Source organism: Pipistrellus kuhlii, unplaced genomic scaffold (genome assembly GCF_014108245.1).
Source record: "Pipistrellus kuhlii isolate mPipKuh1 unplaced genomic scaffold, mPipKuh1.p scaffold_m20_p_3, whole genome shotgun sequence".
Taxonomy (NCBI): domain Eukaryota; kingdom Metazoa; phylum Chordata; class Mammalia; order Chiroptera; family Vespertilionidae; genus Pipistrellus; species Pipistrellus kuhlii.
Window position 1 is genome coordinate 70,208,941 of NW_023425529.1, and position 9,824 is coordinate 70,218,764.

The window sequence follows — 9,824 nt, forward strand, 5'->3', positions numbered from 1 at the left end:
ATGTAAACCTATTTTTGGCCATCCCCTGTGTATCTTCTCACATCTTCTTCTAACAAACATCCTCCTCTTAAATATGGTGTATCTCTTAAGCTTCATGTCATAGACATGACAGAAATGACACTCTGTAACTTTTGAGGGGAGTTCAGAAAAGGTAGTACCTAAGATAACTAACTGCCTTCAGATCTTGCTTAAGATAACTAACTGCCTTGCTTAAGATAACTAACTGCCTTCAGATCTTTATGCTGCTAAATAAGAAACATGAATATCTTGACTTTTATCTGCAGACAACACATATACATAAATATAGAGCTAACTGAGGGTCCCACCTGTTCCAATCCCTCGCTATTCAAGTCTTCTCATGCAGGTGTAGTCAGGCGAGTGAATGAGCCTTCAGATGAGTCCAGCTATTGAGCTGCCCAGATAGTTGGCCAAAGTAATACACAACTTTCAGTATGAATATGACCTCAAACAAGATGTCATGGCATTCTCATGGTTTCTTAGATTCATAAAATTTAACATATGCTGAGCAAAAACAATAATATAGAAATATTATTGCATAAAAATGTTTAATTGCATATAAGAAAAAATTAGTATTGCTTACCTAAGACCATCAGTTATACTCAAAGTTGCCTTCTCAGCAACAACTTAGATGGCAGAGGAAAGAAAAATAGTATCTTTTGAGTGCTAAATAAAAAATCACAGCTATAATATATTCACAGTGAGTCTATATATGACATCATATAATATCAACTTTTATATGTTAAGTCAGAAGAAAGTCTTCATAGGAATTCTTACAGTACTTAATGCGTATATTTAAAAGTAGAAAAATCACTGAAGCAATAATGCTGGATTCTGATTTACTAGATATTACAAGAAAACTAGAATAAAGTATGCAAAAAATAAAGTGATAAAGATAATAGGAAATAATGGATTAAAAAACACAAATAAAGAGAATCAACATAGTAAAAGTTTCATGTTTGTAAAGTTGGTCAAAATTTAGCAAACTCCCATAATATTGGGGTAGTTGTCATGAAATAAATAAATAAATAAACTGAAAAGGAAATGTTTAGAATTAAAGGAGGAGCTAACTACAAATATAAAGTGATTATACTATTGTATAAAAACAAACAAGCACTACAAAAGTATGTAAATTATGTGATTTCAAAAGATAGGAATCAACACTGGGAAAATTAATAATTTATTATTTACTTATATTATTAAAATAAGAAATAAAATGATAAACAAAAATTTTAGACAATAAAAAGGAAAGCAACAAAGGTAATGGCATTCAAATGTTAAGTTCTATTATTTTGCTATTTGAAGAAGTCACACATATTTATAGTATTTTTTATATTATAGTTATACTTATTTTGTTTTATATATAAAATATTTCATAATATAGTTTTTAAGACATAATTTTCTTAGATGATAATAGCAAATTTACTAAGTGAGTCTATCTGACTATATGGATACAGTTTACTGTCAGTTAAGAATACATGATAGTTACAGTATACTTTCCTAATTAGGTATCTAGTTTGGAGGTATAAGAAAATGTAACTTTAGTATAATTATGATTATTTTCATTGCAGAAAACAACTTGTATCTTAAATATTTTACCTATCATATTCTATCATACCACTTCTCTTTACTGCAAAAGAAAAGATTTAATTAATGAAACACAAACTTCTTCCTGGCTGAAACATAAATCACATTTTTGAGATATTTTATATAAACGTATTATACAACTACTCTTTTAATATAAAATAAAAGAACCATATTTCAATATTTAATATTAAGATTATTTAATATTTCTCAACTTGATTTCCTCAGGCAATTTCCTATGTGGTTTTAGTGGGCATTTTTCATTGTTCTTGCCTTGTCTTCATGATTCTAGCATTTAAAAGGGGTTATGACATATTCAATAAATTTGTTCAGACCTTGACATATTCAAATAATGGAAAATATGTCTTTGTAAAGCACAGGTATGTTAGTCTTTCATTCTTTTTATGATTTAGACTACTTTATGACTTTTTCTCAATAAAAAAACAACACACACACAAAATTAAAATGACCATGCAAAGATTTATGAAGCGCTTCTGACCCACGTGGTGAAGCCAATGGTGGCAAAATAGCTTCCTAAATCAACTAAAATACCTGAAGGAAACCACTTTATAATACATAAGCAGACAGGAGGTCTGGGAAATCAATTTTTGGGGGGTGAAGGAAGCCCCTCATCTGGCAGTTACACATAGAAAGAAAAATGTCAGTGTCCCAAATTATATTTTAAATATTTGAAATATATCTCAAACAATACCTACACTGTCACACCTTAGATAGAAACACATGAGAAAAACCTTGACAAAATTAAAATATAATCATTATTTAAATTATGAGCATTACTCTTATTTTCTTTCTTATTGCTTTTATTTTGTGATATCACACTCTGATTTGTTACTATGGCTAGGGCCATAGGACTGAACAAATAAGTCATCATCATCACAAGAGTAAACATCATGATGAAGAAGGACACAACCACTGGTTTCAAATATAATTAGAAGAATGTCATACAAGTAAAAAGAAATCTGCAGGATCACTATAGAGCTCACGGTGGCAATCAGCTGAGCAAGCCCACGGAACATTAGGCTTTATAAGGCCAACGAGGTGAGGCTATCACACAACATGAAGATGGAATAAGGAGGCTGATGAATGGAGATGATGGATTGTCTAATTACTATTATAGAGAATCATGAGGAAAAGTTTTGTCCCCAAAATGTATTATATTATGTTGCAAAGCCACATACTCATCATACTCATACTGAGGAACACTCAAGCACTGATATTTAGACATTCTTTTCAGGATTAAAAGAACAACAGTTGATAAGCTTGAGCCTAAGCCAATTGTGGGTTTATCCAAGAACAAAATGGATAGATCATAATAAGCTCCATTTCAATAATAGTCCTTTCTCTTTCTATTCCAGACACACTACAGATAAAGTAAGTTCCAACCTTGAAATTTTCTAGTTTAGACAGATGTAATTCTTGGATAACCATGTTTATTTGTTCTTTTGTTAGTGTGTTTGTGTGTGTGTGTTTTCATGATTCATCATAGTTGTCATAAGCCAAAGAACTACTGAAAACTGTAAACTTTTCCTCACTGTCCAGAGTTTCTATCACAACATCATCTTGTACCTCATAACCTGAGTTACATTTGAAATTGGCAGGTGGAGATGCTCATTTATTAAAACATCTCCAGATAATCTCTGTGGATTTTTCCTTCCAGCTAAAATACCTAACAACAAAGATTTGGCTCTACCTTCGGGTCCCAGAATGACATTGAGGCCAAGTCTTATGATCCCATTAATATTTATTAGTATTTATTTCTCAACTGTTTCTTGATTAAGTAGAAAGCCACTCTGCAATTTTACTCCATAGCTGTTGTTATGAAAATTTAACATAGTTCCTTCAGTAAATGTCTTCAGATTGTTGGAGATTGTCCCAGGGAGACTATTGGTGTTTCTTTGTGATGTTTTGGATAACAAAAATGTGCTCACTACTAGAAAACATCTGGAGAGTCTGCCTTTCTTATCTGGCTTGGATGGATTTGGTCACCACTGCTGGTTTGCACCCTCCATGAAATATTTGTAAGTAAAATAAGTCACAAGACATTATGTCTGGTGTGAATTCATTTTGGAGAAAAAAAATATGATTATTTGAACATATATGTATAATAAAAAAGTTAAAATGCTACAGATCCATCTAAAATATCATATATGGATGTCTGATTATTTAAATCTGTATGTTTTTTCATATGCTTAGCTATATGCTCTAAATGGTACCATTTTTTAATTCATAGAAATATAAAATATGGAATAGCAATATACATATGTAGATAATTTGAAAGCTTTCTATTGTAAACATTTGGATATGTAGGACAAATTGTATAAAACACTAGAGGCCTGGTGCATGAATTCGTGGATGGGTGGAGTCCCTCTGGGTGGCCTGCAGGGATTGGGCCAAAACTTGTAGTCTAATGCCACCTGCCACTTCTGCTCATCCTGGTCCCACTGTGGCTGTGTGGACTCGCGCCCAATCAGTCCTGATCAGGAGAGGCTAGCGCTGCAGCAGCAGCACTCACCAGTCATGAGCCTGCATCTGGCGTCCTCCAAGGAGAGTGGCCTATAGGATAAGGCTGAAACCAGCTCTCTCCAACATCCCCTGAGGGGTCCTGGATTGCGAGAGGGTGCAGGCCAGACTGAGAGACCCTACCAGTGCACAATCTGGCCAGGGAGGAATTGTAGGAGGGCTCCAAGGCATGTCCCTCCTATCTCGCTCAATCCTGATTGGCTGGACCTCAACAATAAGCTAACCTACTGGTTGAAGCATCTGCCCCCTGGTGTTCAGTGTGCATCATAGCAAGCAAGCAGTTTAGCAGCCTTAGCATATCATTAGCATATTAGAGGCCCGGTACACAAAATTTGGGCATTGGGGGTGTTCCTCAGCCCAGCCTGCACTCTCACCAATCTCGGACCCCTTGAGGGATGTCTGAATGGGTGCTCAGACATACCACTAACAATCCAGCTCCCAACCGCTTGCCTGCCTGTGTCTGATTACCCCTAACCACTCTCCTGCCAGCCCAATCAATGCCTAACTGCTCCCCAGATGGCCCAGTTCCCCCTAACTGTCCTCCCCTGCTGGCCTGTTCACCCCCAACTGTCCTCCTCTGTAGGCCTGGTCACCCCCAACTGCTCTCCTCTGCTGACCCAGTCATCCCTAACTGCCCTACTTCCTGGCCTGATACCCATAACTCCCCTCCCCTGCAGACCTGGTCCCCCCACAACAGCCCTCCTCTGCTGGCCTGATTCCCTCCAACTGTCCTCTCCTGCAGTCCTGTGTCCCGCCAACTGCCCTCCCCTGCTGACCTGGTCTCCCCCAACTGCCCTCCTTTGCTGGCCCTATCACCCCTAACTGCCCTCCCTGCTGGCCTGATCACCCACAGCAGCCCTCCCCTGCAGGCCTGGTCCCATTCAATTGCCCTCCCTTGTTGGCCTTGTCACCTCCAACTGTCCTCCTCTGCTGGTCTGGTCACTCATAACTTTCTACTAACTGTCCACAACTGCCCTCCCCTGCAGGCCATCTTGTGGTCACATGGGGGCAATCATCTTTGACCATATGGGGCAGCCATCTTGTGTCTTGGAGTGACAGTCAATTTGCATATTACTCTTTTATTAGGTAGGATTATTCTTTGATTGGTTGTTTGGCTGCTCTGACATTTGGTCTATTTGCATATTACCTTTTTAGTATATAGAATTATTGTATATGTATAATTGACATCAGATAGAGGAAAGCACAGTTCCTCATTTTCTATACTCAAGAAAGAGATCAAAACAACCTCAGTAAGCCTCTGACAGTGAGGTTGCTATTATTGCTTTCCAAAGTTGATGGATATGTGAAGATGGAAGGGGACCTTTTTCAAAACTTAGAGAATTTGATTTTAGTTGACAAATAAATAAAAGATTGAATTTTAAACTAATTACATTTGTATAACAAGACAATTTTTAGCTCTAAATTTACAAAGCATATGAAGATTACTATTGCTGTGTAACAAATTTCACAACCTAACAGCTTTAAACAACATTATATTATTGGGTTGTATAGGTTTAAAATTCAGAAAGAGAATAGTGCAAGTGTTTTACTTGTTATAGGATGTTAGGGGCATACGCTTGTGAAGAATTCACAAATAGGGATGATGCCAGGCTGGCTGGTGGCTGAAATCAACCAGAGGAGTCTTCACATGCCTCCGAGTTGACTTTGGTTGCTGTGTAGCAACTCAGAGAGAAGCACTAACTTGTGGTCTCTCATGTAATTTGGGCATCTCCATGAGTAGAAGTGCCACAATTCCAAAGTACAATGTCCTAGAATTAACACTGGTTTTATGACATGACTTCAGAAATTCTGCACACATTGCTTCCATATATTCTATTTGTTCAGTTTGTTATTTATATCAAGAAAGATTCAAAAGAAGAGGATAAAGAAAACACTTCAATGATAAGAGTTTTAAAGAATTTGTGGACATTTTAAATCACCACATTCTGCATTTTGGCTAAAAAAGTTCTATATTCCTTTTACTTGTAAAAACTACCCTTTCCCAAGAGTCCTCAAAACTTTTATTTCATTACAACATTAGGCTCGTAATCAAGGTCCAGGATCTCATTATCTAAATCAGATCTAGGTCAGATGAACTTAGATGCAATTACTCTTGATATAAAGACCTGTGAAGCAAAGAATCCCGCCCCCTCTAGCCAAATTCCTCTCACAAACACATGCAACATACATGGTGAGACAGGCATTGGATAACTGATATTAACACATCCACTTAAAAGCTTACCAATTATGAGCTTAAAACATAAAATTAGAAAGCCCACTAGGAAACAATCTAAAATGATTGAATGTAATGAATCTCAATTAAAAGCTTGTTTAGAATGCCAAGAATTTATATGTTATGATAGATAGTAAAATTGATATTTTGAAAATTCAGAGATGATATAAAGTAAAACATTAAAGAATAAGATACAATGGGGCAGTGGATATACGTTTAAAATATAGCATTTAAAAATAAAAACATTAAAATTTAAAATGCATTGCATGGGTAAAATAGCATTTTAAAATAAAATTGAAGACAATTAGTTAACTAGAAAAAATTACTAAGGAGATTGCAGGTTAGTGTGAAAAAAAGTGAGGTTTAAGAGATGTGGGATAAATATGGTATAACATATTCAAATGGAATCCCCTTGAGTAAAGGAAAGAGGCAATGCATACTATGAAAATAAGTGAAGATATTATATGTTCATATTAAATCTTTATATTCTAAAAGTATAATAGGTCTCAAATGAGGATAAATAACAATAAATCTATACTTAGAAAAATTTTAAAGGAGACCTCAGAGTCTGAATTATCTTATAAGCTTCCTGGAGAAAAAGAGTAACTACAAAAAAACTATAAGCTTGAAACTAAAATTGACATCAACAAAACATCAAAACATAATTCATATTCATAGTTCTTAGAGAAAATGATTACTAGTGTTGAAGTACAGCTCAGGCACACTACCATTAACAGTGAGACTGAGAAAGATATTTCCTAAAGAAACGAGTGAGAGTCCACCAGTCACAGACAAGCATAAAAACCCTTACTAAGAATGTCATTTAGGTGAAAGAAATTTTCACATATCTATTTTAAAGGAGTAGAACAGCAGATACCATCATGATCAAAGAATCTTCAACATATGGATGGATTCAATTAAGACATTGAATTTTGGAGACATAAAAATTATGTATAAGAAAGTTGTGTAAGACACAAAGCAGTGGAGTAATTGGAGGTAATGGATAGTAAGCATATTATATACTGTATATCTTTGGAAGAGAATAATCATAACTAATGTTAAACTATGTTAAACAAATTTGGTTATTAATATTGCTAAAATAGGGTCAAAGTGAAAGAAGATAAAGAGGAAAAAAAACCTATTTCAAAAGTACAGAAAACAAAATTTTGAAAATCTTTCATGACAAAAACTGAGAATGTTGGACAGAATATCACAAACATCATTGCAAATTCTCAGGTTGTAAGTGCTACACTTTGGTTCGAGAAACAAAGAGTAAATCAAACACTAGAGTAGAAAGTGTGAACAAATACAGCAGCTGTGCTAGGCGGCAGGACTTCACAGAGCTGTGTGAAGGTTTGGCTGATTATGGTCCAAAAGGCAAAGTGTAAGCTGGAAACTTGGGCAGAAAGTGTTCACTGATGATTCAGTTGTGCTTGGTGACATTAGTTGATAGTGGTAACCAAAGATCTTGAGTGCTAATGGTCATGGAGGTACAGGGTCAAAGTAGGACGTAGGAATTTGATAAATGAACTGGCATTATGCCTAGACTTGTAAAGGGTCTCTGTCTTGTGTATAAATGTGAACCAAAAAAATAAAATAATAACCTATTCAATAGGAAATAAAATAAAATATTATCTGTTTCAGTTTCGATTGTGGATAGTGTGGAAACAAAGATCCCCCCTGACATTTTGAGACCACATGTTTCCATCCACATGGGTTTTGTATTAATATTTATACTACTTTACATGTGATGTCTAGGAACTCAGACAACACAGGGTTTCTGTGATAAAGTCCCACCAAATATGAACTTTTGTCTAATAACAAAATACAAGAAGAAGTAAGCTACCATCATGTCAACGGCAGAGAGAAACAAATAGTTTAATCTGTCAAGAACTACAGAATAGAATTATTAGCTGAAAATTATGTGGCATAGATTGGCTAGTTGCTCTCTCAACTTAGTTCATCTTGGATTCAAAGATGTGTGATTGTATTTCCAATTTCCCCTTGTGATTGGCTATGGCCATATGTCCATGTTTTGGCCTATGGAATATGTTTAAAATGATGTACATCATTTCTAGGCCTAATTAATATAAACTTCGCATTTGTGATCATCTATATATATTCTCTCTCTCTCTCTCTCTCTCTCTCTCTCTCTCTCTCTCTCTCTCTCTCTCTCTCTCCACATCTTTATAAAATAGAGAGGAAGGAGACATTTTTATAGTGTATTAATATTGTTTACTCAAATAGGCACATAGAAGACCACTTAGCCCAAAACAACACCTGATTAGTGTGATTTATTTACATCTTCAAGGAATATATGGCACAGAGATTCTTTGCAGCCACAACTTGCAGTAAACAAATTAATACACTATAAAAATGTGCATAAGCTATAAAATAAAAAAAGAAATAGAAACTATTAAATATTTTTTTTCTTCAGTAAGGACTAGACAGGTTTGGAAATGAACCAAAGTTAATACCTATAAGTTAAAATTTTAGGCATTAAAATTAAATACAACATTTAATTGTTTTAAGTTCAGATTTATCGGAATTGAAGGGAGTAGTAAATTGGAAGAATTATCCTAGGTCCAAATTATGCAGAATGCAGCACAGAGAGACATTGTGATGGGAAAATGATAGATTAAGAGACACAGATAATGCCAAGATACTTCTCATAGGAATTCTTAAGATGTGAGCAGGAGAGGAAGGGAGGCACAATTTTATGACATATGAAGAATTAGAAGCACAATGTATCACAAACACATAAAGAAATATATTCTTACTCAAAATGAGGGTGATTATTTTACATTTTTATTATTATTGTTTTACAAATTAAGAATATTTGCCATCAATAAGTCTTCATTAAAAGAAATTCCAGGAAGAAGAAAACAACTTACCAAAGGAAGAACTGAGTTTATAAAATTAATTAAACAAGAAAAAAAGAAGAAAAAAACACTTATTCTTTTTATCTGCCTATTACTGGAATATTTTACCCATAGAATCTATATCTGAACATTTTATAGAAAATGTTGTTAATGCCAAGGAGAGAATATTACTAAAATGTTGAGTTTAACCTTGGCCAATTTTTGTCATGGTTTACTAGAGAATCAGCTCCCTGACCAAGCTGTCATGGGTCCCTTTCCTAGTCAAGGACATGTACCTGGGTTGCAGAAACATTGCTCCAGTCAGTGTGTGTGTGGGAGGCAACTGATTGATGTGTCTCTCTCACATAGATGTTCTTTCTCTCTCCTCCTCTCTCCCTCCCTCTTACTCTCTCTAAAAATCAATAGAAAAAATGTTTTCAGGTGAGGATTAACAACAACAATAATTGAGTTTATTTGTAACGGGTATTTATTCGAAAGGCTGAAAGTTTTTTTAATCTCCCTAGATATTTATTTCCTTCTCAATAGGAACAGAAAGATAAAACATCTGATTTGTTAGTGTTTGTACA

At 34.9% G+C, this 9,824-nt stretch overlaps 1 pseudogene; it reads right to left on the bottom strand.

Annotated features, from left to right (window-relative positions):
* Window positions 1-2,645: 2,645 nt before the first annotated feature.
* Window positions 2,646-4,142, bottom strand: LOC118729538 (annotated as a pseudogene).
* Window positions 4,143-9,824: the final 5,682 nt, after the last annotated feature.